A 12,432-nucleotide genomic window follows, 5' to 3' on the forward strand; every position below is an offset into this window, starting at 1 on the left:
AACTGCATAAGCGCCAGTTGACCTCGCCAATGCAGGCCTCGTGTCTCCGTCCCCGCCTACTCACTGGAGGAAGAGAGGAGAATAACACCTGTGCCCCTGTCTCCTTAAGCTTGTCGCCCAGAGCCTTGAAATCCGTCATAATGTGGTCAGGGTTGCCCCTGGCTGCGTCATTCGTCCCCACATGGATGACAACCATGGGGTACTGGTCTGCAAGTCGGATGTAGGCTGGGATCCTCTCCATGATGTCTCTAACCTGAACCCCAGGCATGAAGCAGACCTCTCGCATCATGGGGTTAGGCCGACAGATGGGACCTTCCAGTCCTCGTAGGATGGAGTCTCCGATGACAAGGACCTGGCGTTTCTTTCTGCTGGTGTTCGCTCTCCGCCCATTCTTTACCATGTGGGGAGTGGCATCGTCCCCGCCGGAGGCAACTTCACTGTCTTTCTCCATCACAGCTGCCAGTGCATCAAACCTGTTCCCCAAGTGAACCTGGGGAGCTTCCACCACTCTAGGCCTAGCAGCTCTGGATTTGGACACCTTCTGCCACTCATGTGTTGGAGGCTGTACAGTGGGCGACCAGGCCTGCAGAGAACAGAAATAGGCATTAATTTCATCCTCTGCATCCCTGGACAGACCTGAACAGACCTCCATGGTGGCAGGTCTCTCTGGCTGAAGCTCATACAGGTGGGGGAGAATCTGATTCCTATTTCTGGTCTCAGGGCCACCACTCTTATTTGTCCATTCCTCCTGCCCCACAGGTGCCACCCCCAGAAACTCTCGGGTTTGGGCCAAGTGGCGCCATTGGGCCTCTCTTTTTGCCTGCTCCCAACCCTTCCTCCTGCTTAATGATTTTAGGGTTGTGGCCCTCCTTAGTCACAGCTTGTAATTCAGGCCCTTGTCACAGGGTCCTAGCATTCAATAACATGGTAGTAATTCTGGTGTAAAAGCCAGTTGTGAGCTCTGCCAAACCTCAGCCAGTTCAGGCTACCTGCAATGTTTGGGCTGGGGACAAAATACTCAGTTGTACCCTTTTGATGGGTGGGGAGCTTTGATCCCCATATTCCCTGGAGCTCTGTCTGTCTGTCCAGCTGTCTGTCACTCTGACTTGGGTGCTGCTGCACTGAAAACAAAAGGGCTGCTCCACGGCTCAGCTGCTGGGGATCAGGCACAAAATGCTGCTGAGCCAACAAGAGCTCCCCCCACCACTCCTCAGACTTCCACAGGGGCCTTTCCTCCCTCCTCTAGTTCTCCCTTCCCTTTTCCTCCTGCCATTTCTCTGTTCTTATGCCCATTTCTGCAGAGCAGCTGAGCTGTGCCTGAAAGGATCTAGGGGAGAGGCAACAAAGGACTGGGATTCTCCTCAGGTTCCTTCCAGGGAAGGCTCAGGTGCGTGGCAGAGACTCAGGGTCAGGAAGGAGAAGGGTGGGGCGGGAGGAGGAGAAGGGGCTTGACCTCTGGTTTTGGGTCCCCTCCAACTTGGCTGTGTCCCAGTTCAATTCTTCCTCATTTTTGGCTCCTTGCCAAGCATCCAAGCACTCAATGTTGCCTGTACTCCTTTGGAGATCTAACATCCCACTGCAAGGCCTTACTATACAATGTGTGGAGAAGATGACTTAGAACATCTCATAGAAAAGAGAAATATGGAGCATGGCCCCCTTCCTGGCTCATAAGGGAAAGGTACATCCTTCTGCTCTCATTGTGCCCTCAAAAAGACAGGACGTGGCCTGTGTAAATTCATCAGCAATACACTCCACTGAAACAGTTTGCAATCCTCCAGCCTATAGCTCACAAATGGTATTAGCAACTTCTTGGAATCTGTTAAAAATGCTACAAACGCTTTAGCAAAAAGAAACCCAGATAAAGGAGGGGGTGGGGCAGAAATTGATTGCAGCAGAAGTGATATCAATCAATCATTTGCACGTTTCTCGGGAGATTTAGCCAGGGTTTACACGGACTACGAAAAACTCAAAAGCTTCTTAGAAGAAAAACATCAAATGGATGGACAAAGAAAGTGACAGAGCAAAAAGAAACATCTGCTTCATGAAGAAATGAAGGTTAGAAACAAAACCACAGTAGAAAGAGTGTGTGTGTGTGTGTGTGTGTGTGTGTGTGTGTGTGTGTGTGTGTGTGTGTGTGTGTGTGTGTGTGTGTGTGTGTCATATATACCTTAACGAGGTAAATTGGTAAATGGCTAGAGTCACTAGTAGCCAATGCAGTTGCTGGCAACTTTATTTAGAATTTCATAAAGAAGTTGACGACTACAGCCCCAATCTAACCACATGCATATGCTCTATTTCGAGAAAGTCTGTGATCCCAGGGAGCTCAATACAACTGCTCTCATGATCATTTCTTAGCAATTTGCATTGATGTTTGCAGAATCAGGGTACAACAAACTCAGGGAGAAGCAATGCTTATCCTAGTTTGTACTTCACTTACCTTTCCTGAACTGGCTGTTTCTTTATTTCCTATGTTTCTTCTGCTAGATTTATATCCCACTTTATCCAAAAAGCTCTGGTGATACATGCCACTTTTCATGGGGGGCTGTTACTGTTTATCCTAAAAGTTTGAATCGCACCAGGTAGACAGCTGTTGCCATGTAAAGAAGGGAGAATGATAGAATTAAACACATTTATTGTCCTTTCTCATTTGTTTCTGCTGCAGAAAAATATGGTGTGTGGGGCAGTGCACAGGGCAAGGGCCTTGGGGGTGCAATGAGGTAGCTCAGGCCCCATCTCCCAGCAAGCAGCCAGGTCCCATGGTGCACAGGGCGGCACATGGGCCCAAGCCTTGGGAGACAGAGAGCAGTGGAGGCTGCTTGGATTAGCCACCTGGCATGAGGACGGGCAGCTGGAGCCTGAAGGGCCTAGCCTGTGCTAAAAGAGCCCTCAGTACCAAAACCAGGGCATGGGGAAATAGTCGTGCTGCAGTGTGAGGCCCAGCACCCAGAAGCCAGCAGCAGTGGTGCAGCAGCTGAGAGGAGCTGAGCCCTTGGTGACCAGAGCAGGGCACAGGGCGGGGAGGAGCCCAGTGGCGTGGGAGAGGCCTGCAGAGGCGTTCCAGCAGAGGAGACTCCATCGAGCTGTGCCCTGACCACTGCAACCTGGGGGAGTGTGAGTCATTGGGCCATCAGGTCCCACAGGGGAAAGATGTTTGGGGTGGGCAAACCCAGAGAAGGGGCTGGGTGAGCAGCACCCTTGCCTAGTCAAGGCTGTAAGGGAAGCGGCCCTTGGTGCTTCATGGACACCCCCCACAAGGGACCGCATTGGAAGGAGGACTATCTCTTGCCATGGGTCAGGGACTATATTAAGGAATAGGTGTTATTAAGATTGTTCGTGTTTGCTGCTTATATTTTGTAATTGAAATGTTGTATTGTGATGGTGTAAATAGTGTTATTTAGGGTTTGACCTTGGTTATTGGTTAATGTTCACTGTGTAAATATACGTATATGATATTTAGTTTTATGTTTATGTATATTATAACTCAATAAATTGTATATAGTTAAGAACTTTGGGCTCGGGCTAAATCTATAGAGCAGGGGTTGGCAACCCCTGGCATGCGTGCCATTAGTTGCATGCAGAGACATTTTTCCCAGCATGCCAGGAGGCATGCAAAGAAATTGTTTATTTATTTTTTTAAAGTTGCTGCTCCAGGCTGTGCAGCCACAAGTCCCAGTGCCGCAGCAGGCACTGGGGCGGAGCCAGAAGAACATAGGCAGGGATGCTATCTGTGCTCTACTGCCCCCACCCTGTGCTCCCAGGCTGCACCCTCCAGCTCGGCTGGCCCCTGGAGAGAGCTGCCCAGGCAGGCAGACCCCCTGTCCCACCCGGGGCAGCACTAAGGTGCCAAGTGCTGGGGCTGGGTGGTTGGGACAGGGTCTGGGCAGCATGGGGGGTAGGCGCTGCGGGCAAGCCAGCCCAATCAGGCCTTTAGGAAGGCGGGGGATGGGCAGGAAGTGGGGGCATCCCCGGGTCTCTGCAGGCTTGAGCTGTTGTGGGTGGGCAGGTGGGGTTGCCCAGTGGCACCTGTGGTGGGGCCTGGCTCAGCCTGCACAGCTCCTCAGGGATGGGCCGCAGCCACCCTGCACACGTGGGGATGCTACCTGGCTGGGGCAGGATGCCAGGCTCAGGGGCTTCCGTCTCGAGGAGGGGCTTCTCTGCACGCTGGGTACAGCACAGGCAGGGCAGAGCCATCCCCTGTGTAGAGGCCTGGCTGCAGGAGCCCCCTGGAGCCTGGAAACAGCCACTGTGGGTGCCTTAGCCTGCCTGGGTCCTGGCCTTGCCCACCCGCAGGTCCCCTCAAGGGGCTGGGGCTGGCACTGCACAGAGCTGCTGCGCTGCAGGCTCCCAGCTGGCTTGGCCCCGAGCACCAGCTGCGGCGGCTGTTCCCAGAGACCAGGGAACAGCTTGTGGCTGCAGCTCCCACTTGCACTGTACCCGGCTGGCACAGAGACCAAGCAGGGAGCTCCCCGGCCCCGGCGTCCTGCCCCAGCCAGGTGATGTTCCTTCATGGGCAGGGGGGCTGTGCCCCATCCCTGCAGAGCTGCGTGGGCCAGCTGGGCTCCACCTCTGGTGCTGCTGGGCCCCCCACTGTGGCCCAAGTAGGGGAGCCCTGGGTCAGTCCCCGCTCCCCACCTGACACCAGCTCTCTATTTATTGTAAAAAAAAAAAAAGCAACATTAATGGTTATTAATTGTATTAAATATGCAGTGCATCCTGCCATGTACCCCCTCCGCCCCAGTTTTGTTTTTGTGATGCACCACGAGGTAGACATTGTGGTTTTTTCGGCACTCTGACCAAAAAATGTTGCCTACCCCTGCTATAAAGAGGGATCTGCTCAAAATTTTGACATTCCTCTCACAGCACCCCCTCCTGCCTACCCATCCCATCCAACTGAGAATAGGGTGCACCCTTGGGTATACCCGGGTCACATAAAGAAAAGATGGCAAATTACAAAACCATCTCATTAGGGAAGATATTTCTTCTGACTTCAAACAAGATTGTTCTAAAACAGGCATGTTGAGAAAATTCTTTTCACTGATCAATGTCCTCAATATTCTGAGGAACAAGTGCGAAGGGAAAGTCAAATGTCAAGGAAGCTTCAAGTCCCTGAGCTTGTACAACCCACATCAGGGAGCATTAGGAAGCCGAGTTACTACACAGGAGCTCTAGGGCTCAAACCTTTTACATCCCTCCTGGGCATACTAAACAAGTCAAGGGCAGTCAGCTCCAGAGTAACTCTACCCCAGATTGGCAAGCAGCTTGCAAGAAAGCTCTCCCTTTTTAGTTGATTTAAAAAAAATGAAATCTTCATATTTTCCCAAGCAGGAAGCAACTGTGACCACCTGAAACCTGAGATCCTGCTCCTGCCTTTGTTTCATGGTAATTTGCATGATCACTGATCCTCACAGAAGATGAGAGGCTCCATACCACCTATGAACTGACTGCCCAGAGGAGTTTTCCATCTATTGACTTCTCTGTGAAATCCTATCAAATGTGAACTTTCATTTTACCCAGGAGAACTTTTACAATCTTTTCTCCAATACCTGATGAAGGTATTTGTGCCCCAAAGCTTGTAATTAAAATTTTGTTTTGCAAAACTCTTGTTGGTCTAATAAAAGATATCATCTCTATTATGAGTCCTGATTGCCTTTTCCTCTAGACCACTATGGCTATAACCTGGACTCCTTTTCATCACACAGAAAGATATTTCCTGAAAAGAAAGTACCACATAAGGCAGTGCAAGGAGCATGCGGTAAGCCCCTGCCAACATATGCAATTGAGCATCTGTCCTTGCAGTCACCAACAGTATTTATGCTGATGCTTTTCTGAAAGAAATACATGATGAACCGATGAGCAAACTGGGCCCTTCACAAAACCTACATGCTCAGGACAGTGCAATCCCTGGAAGTGATCCTTCATGTATCAGCAGAGATTTAGCTGACTCAGTGTTAAATAAGCTTGTGGCAGCTACAGATAAAGAACAACATCTACATCCAGAACACAAAGCAGCAGTTCATCGAGTTCTTTCTATTTCCAGGAATATTTTACAAAAATCTGGATCTGAGCAAGACCTTTACAATGATGTAACAGGTTGCAATGGACTTTTTCCTCAAGAAGTGGCTACTATAATAATTGAGGAACTCTCTGATTGCCCCCTTTTACAGGTTGTTAGTGATAGCCCCCCGACACTGAGCCAAAGTGTGTTGAACTCAGACAGAATTGCTGACAAGGTTCTTTCTCAAGTGTCTGTTAGTGCAGAGCCTAAGACGGAGAGTTTTGAAGAGGCAATCCCAGTTTCAAGTGCAAACGAGACCCAAACAGAGACAGAGGAGCTGCCTGTGAAAATAATCTCATGTTAGAATCAAAATGTACCCATTTCTCCAGACTTGGTGTCTGATCTTTACAAGTCATTTCCATAAAAACAGAGCCTTTTGAAGAACTGCAAGAAGCATTCATTGCTCAAACTGGGGATGGTTTAAGAGACCTAAGAGTATCACTGGCTGGGAAGTGTCTTGAAGATGAAAGTTTGAGAGCTGAAGCACAGAAAAAAGAAGACAGGTAATTTCTCTCTGGTTAACACAGGACAACCAGTTGTAAGACAAGGAGGGGTAAGTGGAAAGAATAAGGCAGGGGCAATCCTGTTCTGTGAATATCTTTTTGGTTCTAACTGGATCTGTTGTTAAGATGTTCATGTGGCATTGAAAGCCCATCTACTATGAATGCTGAATGCTCTTATAAAGGTGGTGGACCATCTTCTAGAGAGCCTGTAGTGGGCCATCAGTGTGGAGGACCCTCGCTAGCTGGGATTCTGGGTTAGTGGTCAGTACATCCACTAATTTTGAATCTATTCTCTTTCCAAGAAATCTGTCTGGCGATAAGAAGAGGGCTGGAATCCCTTGGGTTAAGCACATGGGCAAGACAGCTACATCTCTCTGCTTTGCTTACTGATGGCAGAGACTGGTTCCAAGGCAGCTGCTCTTAAAGCCAAAAGGGCTATTTGATATGCCTCCCATGAAAGGCTTGGGTCAAAACTAGAGACTAACAAATATGAGGGCTGTGGGGTGGGTGTCCAGAGTGATGAGGATGGTTTCAGGAGCTTGTTCTCCATAGAACTCTTACCCTCTTTCAAAGTAAAGCACAGAAGGTGTGTAAGAAATTATTTGGTTAAACCCAATTTCTGACCTTTGGATGGCTCAGACAATGGTTCCAAGATCCTAGTTCTGAGTCCTGCTGCCCCAAATAAGGATATCAGACATGGAGTGTAAACCAGGCAATGAGTGCAGGTAACTCAAATGTAAAAACAGCGACAGGTAACCCAGACCCAGTTTATTTAGCAACCCATAGGACTGAGTAGTTGGGTTTCAACACAACACCAGAGTTTCTATTTAGAGAGCGGGAACTGACCAGTTTGTGACACAGACATGTTCATGTGTGTGTGAATTGATTAAAAAAAAAAACACTTTGTTTGTGACCTTGCTGGAGCCCTGATCCAGGAAAAGACTTAAGTACAGAAATCCGACCTGAGTCAATAGAAGTACTCACAGGCTTCAATGATTTGCAATGTTTGGGCCTAGGGCAAAGAATCTCAGTATTTGCATAACTTGAAGCTGGAGCTAGTGGCCAATTGGAATTAACGGCATTTGCTTAGAAAAATGCATTTAAATGCCTTCCTGAACTGGGACCTAGAAGAAGTAGTTGGTCTTAATAACTGACATGCATAGTGGCTCCATAGTGTTTGTTTCTGATCTGCTTTCAAACAAAAAGTTGAAATGCAACAGACTGACAAAGCAGACTACAGAAACAATATTAATTTCTAACTCTGTGCATTTGAGAGAATCTTCCACATTCTGGTAGCCAGGTCAGCCTCACAGCAAGCAGCTGTGTCAGACTGTGTTTTTGTGCTTACCAGAAGTTTCCCATCTGGCCTAGGACTCATCACTTAGGGCAAGATTCTGATGCCCTTCCCCAGGCTAAGGGGTGCTGAGCTTCAAATGGAGCTGCATGGGAGTAAGGCACAATACAATATAAAAGTGGCAGAATCCAGCATTACACCTCCCTCAGCCCTTAAAAGTCTTTTCTTGGCTACTGGCAAACATTGTGGCTGCAATCCTGGCTCCTTGAGGCCAAAGGCAAAATTCCCACTGACATCAGTATGGTCAGCCCTCCACACTGCAAGTATCTGCTTCCTTCCCTCTTGTTTTTGATATCCTTGCCCATCAGAGCAGAGGTCTTCTTTACTTATTTTGGGCTTCTACATCTGGTTTTCATAGGTCTAGAAACCCTTCCTCAGTGTGAGAGACTAAAGAAGCTCTTATCTATTCAACTTAAAAAGAGAGGTTTTATACCATAAAAAATGGGGGTTGATACAGGTATGTACGCGGAAGTGACACTGGCTAAGTTAGGTGATGTACTCAAGGTCACGCAGGAAGACTGTAGCTAAGCCAAGAAATGACTCTAGGCCTCCTGAATCTGCATTCACTGACCTACCCAGAGACCATCATTACTGCCCTATCTACCATCTCCCATGCAGCACTGCAGGGAAGAGATATTGGTTCCTGACCTTCAAGCATGAAATTCTGCAGAGCCTGGCCACAGCAGAGGATCCAGTCAAGCTGGTTATCAGTGCCTGACTAACACACACCTTCATAGCACACATGGCTTATTCACTCTGCTTGTAGACTCCATTTTGGCTAAGTACAATGGCTGAGTGGTTACAGGACTGGACTGGAAATCTAAATGTGTTTCCTTGTACACAATCAAATCCTGTCCACAGGAGAGGTTTGTTTCTTGAGGAAGGACATTGGACTAAATGACCTTATTCTTCTATATTAAGTGACTGCTTTCTTTTCTCCACAGCAGCTGCTGCCAGTGTTCCAAAAAAATGGTCTTCCTTTTTTTAAGAAGATACCAAATTGTCTGCCCAGAGTGGGCTGTCTTCTCTCAAGTTGCCTATCGCACCACAAGAAATTTCAGAAAGTCACACCAGAGATTATACCTACCTGTTAAATTGTTTCAGGAAAAGTAGGAAAAATATAAATGCAATTAGGAAAAAATGTGGTCTGGTGGAGGCTGTGATCACCAATTATACTTTGTGATCATTTGCAACTTCATTCTCATGTAGGTAAGCTCAACAAAGAGGGGAGACAGAGAAGGCAGACAGGAGGCCTACTCCAGAGGGGGGAGGCTCCTTTTATTATTCAGAAGTTAAGATGCACTCCCAAGCAGTTGGCTGTGCCACAGGAGGGGAGTTGGAGAAAGAGGTCAGAAGCCAGCCCAACCAGCAGGTAGTGCCACAAAGGGCCAGAGAACTCCTTGAGATAACCTAGAGATGCTAACTAGCAAGGGTGGAGAGTTAAAGCTAGCAGATAATGCCATTTGGAGACTGCAGCATTCTCCACCTGGAATCACAGGGTAATCAGAAGGGCCCTGGAATCACAGGTGCTGACATGTCATTTTCCTAGCCAGTAGAGGGAACAATTTTCTGAGTCTTTAGCTACAGCAACTGGAGTTTAACCTAAGCTTTCTAAGCAGAAGAGCAGCACGGCACAGCTACCTGCGGACAGTAAACACCCAGGACTGAGGACCAGTCTGTCTTGGACCGGCAGTGGGGACAGGTAAAGGCAGTGTTGGTGTCCCTGACCCCTGCTCCCACTTGGGAGCTCAGGGCTACCAGGAGAGCCTTCAGACTCACTCCTATGAGGGCCTGAATCATCTCTCACCCATCTCTAATTTGTGCCGCTTTTCCCTCAAGGGCTGGAATTACTCTGGTACTGGGGGAGGGGGTACTGCTGAAGTCACTGCTGCCCACCCCCAAAATTCAAAGCTTTGGGGGAAGAGCCCCCAAGTTAGAGCTGGCTCCCAAATAATGAAGATTTCTTTAATATGGGCTGCCTGTTATGAACCTGTTAATTGGCATTCTAATTAGAATGAGTTGGAGCAGATGTGATTAATCAAGTCTGCTCCATGTTTTAATTAGAATGCTGCAGCATCGCCACAGCATCACATGCATTAAACCCCCACACATTTTAAAATGGCCACAGGGCGCCTTAACTAAACCTTGTCGAATGACGTTTAGATAAAGCATCCAGCAGCTATTTTTAAACATGCGGGAGCTTAATACATGTGATGGTGAGGCATTTTAATTAGAGTGGCTGACAGGGAACCGCTCTAATTAAAACGTCTCCCCCCAACCCTGAGCACATGTATAGGGAGCCATGATTTGTTTAAGTTCTTGCTTTTTTTAACTCCCCCGCTTCTTAAGTGGGGACAGTTTCCAGGCTGCTGGCTGCCGTATGGGCAGAACAGGAAACTCTGATGCCTGCTCCCACCAGAAGCTTGCACTGCCTGACTGTGTGTAGGGAGGCTTTGTGTATGTGTATGTGTAGGGAGGGACTGTGTGTGCGTGTGTAGAGAGGGGCTGTGTTTGTGTGTAGGGAGCAGCGGAGGTGTGTATACGGAGGGGCTGTGTGTGTATGTTCATAGGGTGAGTCCCACACGCACACTCCGCCATACACATGCACCCACATCCCCCTTGCACTGCCATATATGCAGACCCCGACACTGCCTCACACATCTCAGCCACCCTCCCCCCACACAATCCCCCACAAACCCCATACCCACCCACACCCCACATATCCACACACCCACATGGTCCCTCACCCCAAACACACTCACACCCACTCTCATGCCCCACACATGCACAGTCCTCCACAAACCTATACACCCCCCACAACATACAAGAGTAAGATTTCATTTTAAGCTATTGTGCAATCATCTCTATGTACACTACACAATCACAAGTAAACCAGGACAACAATATTTTTTGAAAACAAATTAATGAATGTTGTAGATGTTTGATTTTTAGAATATAATTTGGTATTTTTCTGGTTCTGAGATGGCAAAATCCCTTGCTGAAAGGAGTACTTCTGGGGACAAGGGGAGGGACTTCTGTTGGCAAAGGCCAGGTGTTAGGGAGTGGGATTTCCAGTCACAAGATGATTACTAGGGGTGGGACACCTGTCAAGGGCAGGGCTACCCATGCGGCCCTTGACAGCTGACCAAAACTCAGTAAGTGGCTCTCCACTTGAAATAATTGCCCACCCCTGAGTTAGAGCCAAGGCAGAGCAGCCCTGGGCTGGCAGAGGATTCAGTGGGGTCTGTTCTGAGCTTTGGGTGGTGGAGGAGCTTAGAGCATGAGGGTGCTGAATCGCAGGGCTGGGTGGCAGGCAGCTCTCGTACTTTTGCACCCCTGTGCCCTAGCCAGCCCAGGTCACCCTCTACATGAGTGTTTCAGTGGAGTGAATTACTCCTCTGTAAGATAGAACTGTCCCTGACAGCACTATCTTATGGTAGAGTTAATTAATCTACTGCACCCTAATACTGCTGCTTGCGTAGAAAGTGATGCTTGCTGCAGAGCTAATTAGTCTGCTCTTGTAGTAAAGCACACATGTAGATGCACCCTGTCAGGGTTTCATCTCCTGGAGTATCCAGATAACTTAAGAGACTCGATGGATTTTCTGCTCCTGTTGTAAACTCACACATTTAACTATTTAATTTTTACTCTTAGCTTGTATGTCTAATATACATTTTTTAAATAACTAGTTGATTAGTAAAATTATTTAATAAATACATTCAACCAGAAACATCAAAACTGGTCAGAGATTTATTAAATGTTATTAACCTAATGAAAAAGAGAAAGGAAAACCCATGGTATGCATTGCAACAAAGGAAACTTTAAGCAAATCTGCTTTTTCTTGCTGATCTGTGCCCAGCGGTATCTATTAAGAATGGAGGTTTCCTTTCAGATCTGACATCTGAGGTGCATGCTTCAGTTTCAATATTTATATTGGATGGAAGATTCTGTATTTCAGGATATGAGGACTGTTCTAGTGCCTCCATTCTTAAAGGTGACAAATACTCATCCACAGATGTTTTAAGATTTGAAGGTTTAATCTCCCACCACCGTTTTTTCTGTTTCCTTCTCTCCCAGTGTTTCAAAACTCGTGCTTTGTGCCCGGACTTCAGATTTTAATGAGGACAGGGACTTTTTGTCTATTGCTTGTATTTCAAGATCAGAAACTCACACAGGTTCTCACTATGCAATAGAGATGTAGTCCTTTCCTGAACTGTCTTTTGCTTTGCTGTCTCTTGAATTGCTACTTCCTCCCTGGCTTGTTTCTTGGCTTCTTCATATTTCTGTAATTAGCAACCACAATAATTATGGCTGGCTGTTCTCCAAAATTAAAATGGTATTTCTCAGCCAAGATGATGTCTAGATTAAAAAGCTAATGCAATATAATTTGTGTATGTATTCCATTTACAAACAGAGGGTTGGTCTACACTGCAGTCACAGCAGCAAGAGCCAGATAACGTAAAGATACCTTATCCAGCTTCAAAATAGCTAGCTAGGATGCCAATTGGAGTCAAGAGCAG

Source organism: Gavialis gangeticus, unplaced genomic scaffold (genome assembly GCF_001723915.1).
Source record: "Gavialis gangeticus isolate Ggan-Ray unplaced genomic scaffold, GavGan_comp1, whole genome shotgun sequence".
Taxonomy (NCBI): domain Eukaryota; kingdom Metazoa; phylum Chordata; order Crocodylia; family Gavialidae; genus Gavialis; species Gavialis gangeticus.